This window comes from Gymnoscopelus braueri (assembly GCF_963280865.1).
Source record: "Gymnoscopelus braueri genome assembly, chromosome: 6".
NCBI classification, from domain to species: domain Eukaryota; kingdom Metazoa; phylum Chordata; class Actinopteri; order Myctophiformes; family Myctophidae; genus Gymnoscopelus; species Gymnoscopelus braueri.
This window is the reverse complement of record NC_137607.1, coordinates 16,237,041-16,239,240: the sequence shown is the minus strand read 5'-3', so window position 1 is coordinate 16,239,240 and position 2,200 is coordinate 16,237,041.

The window sequence follows — 2,200 nt, the reverse complement described above, 5'->3', positions numbered from 1 at the left end:
ATGCATTGCATTGTCCATCTCACATACAAAGTTAAATGTAGTTCTATATCCTAATCATTTTTCTTTTGAACAGTAACTTTGTTTAACAGCACTTTTTCCCATAATGCATTGTTGACAACATGTAAATTGGTCTCTTTTGATTGGTTCCCACCAGATGGCAAGCCTACCCGCACCCCTCCTCCAAACACACGCACGCACGCACGCGCACACACACGCACTGAGGGGCGAAAACATGATGAGTGTGGAGACATAGCTGCATGGAAGATTTTCATTGTCTCCGCCAGGCCGAAAGGCATGGCGAGAGAGTATGTTTTGCCTCCTGTCCGTCCGTGTGTGTGTGTGTGTGTGTGTCCGTCCGTCCGTCCGTGTGTCCGTCATTCTGTCATTTTGTGTACAGCTAATCTCCGGCACAGTTGGCTTGATCGCAGCGAAACTGTGCACACACACTCCCTGGATGCCAGAGCAGAACTTCTGCCCCAAATTTTTCAAATTAGCCTTTTATAGCGCCACCAGGAGGACGCTTTTTGCTAAACACATTTCTTGACAGTACTCCTACAGATTTTATCCAAACATCACACAAATCAGTACACAGTATCTCTATAGTCATGTGATCAACACGGATCTGTCCAATTTTCCATATTTCATCCTGATTGGCTAAGGTTGGCTTCCAAAGTTTGCAGGATTGCTCCGTTTTCAACAAAATGCCTCAAATCATGAACGCAGCTTAAGATTTTCGTGAGATTTCACACGCACATTCCCACTAGGCCGAGGAAGAAATGCCTCTTGAACATTTTCAAATCAGCCTCATGGTGGCGCTATAAATGGACAATTTGTGTTTTTAACTATAACTGCACCGATCTGCATGAAACTTTGCACGCACACTCCCTAGAGGCCAAGGAAAAACAACTGCCCTGTATTTTTCACATTTGTCTTTCATAGCGCCACCAGGAGGCCGACTTATGTAAAACACATTTTTTGATATTAAGCCTTCAGAATTTATCCAAATTTCAAGCACATCGGTACACATGATCTCTATAGTCAAAATTTTCATATTCCATCGTGATTGGCTAACATTGACATCTAAAGTTTGCAGGAGTGGCCCGTTTTGAACAAAATGCCACAAATCATGAATGCAGCGTCCGATTGTGGTGACACTTTGCACGCACATTCGCACTACATTGAAGAACAAATGCCACCCTTTTAACATTGCCCTATTATAGCGCCACCAGGAGGCCAATTTTGCAACACTTTCTTTTTTAGATTACTCCTACAAATTCAAACATCATGCAAATCGGTACACATATAGTCAAGTGATCAAGATGGTTCCGTCCAATTTTTCATATTCCATCCTGATTGGCTAATTCCGAACATTGCTGCCCCACAATAACGTACCTGACCTGGCGGAGACCTGTGCTCCGAGGAGCACTTTTTCTAGTTTATGTATTGAAATGCAATATAATTAAGGCATTCTTTAAATTAAGGCAATTTAATATGGTTGTTTGGGTCATTACTTCAACATTTGCCCATAGGTTATTTAAAGTTTTAAACCATATCAGAACATTGCTAAACTTTTGTATTTGACGTGATTTTATTAACCCATTAGGCTGTCCTAGCTGAGTGAAACAAACAATTAATACACGCTTGCAGTCATTGTGCGTTGTAACAAATTACCCATGTTGTGTGTGTGTGTGTGTGGGGGGGGGGGCTATGTAGCATAAAGGATATTCTTCCCTGATCAGTTTGTTTGCCACGGATGTCCACAGATACACACAACTTGTAGTTGAGGTCTTGGAGGGGCTGCAAGTGTCGTTTCCACAGAACTTCTCTTCGTTGCAACCATTGAGCTGTGCTGGCGCAGAAGTGAAAGAAAGCCACCACTCTTCATTGAACTTCGAACATAAATAAGAGATGGCTCTCTCATACGCACACACATCAGGCCATTATGCTATTGATAAACTGAGTGAACTGTGCAGTCAATTTAACAAGTCCCGTTTCCTGTCCATCTCTACTATGAAACTATAAGTGAAGGCAGAAAAGCCCCAAAAATATAAAAAAAAAAAAATATATATATATATATATATATATAGCAATAATGACGACATTGTAATGTCTACTGGTGCTTAAAAATATTTTTTGATAATCATCAGTAATGCCTGTATGATAAATAAGCAGGCAAAAGCATATAATAGAACAGTCAAGT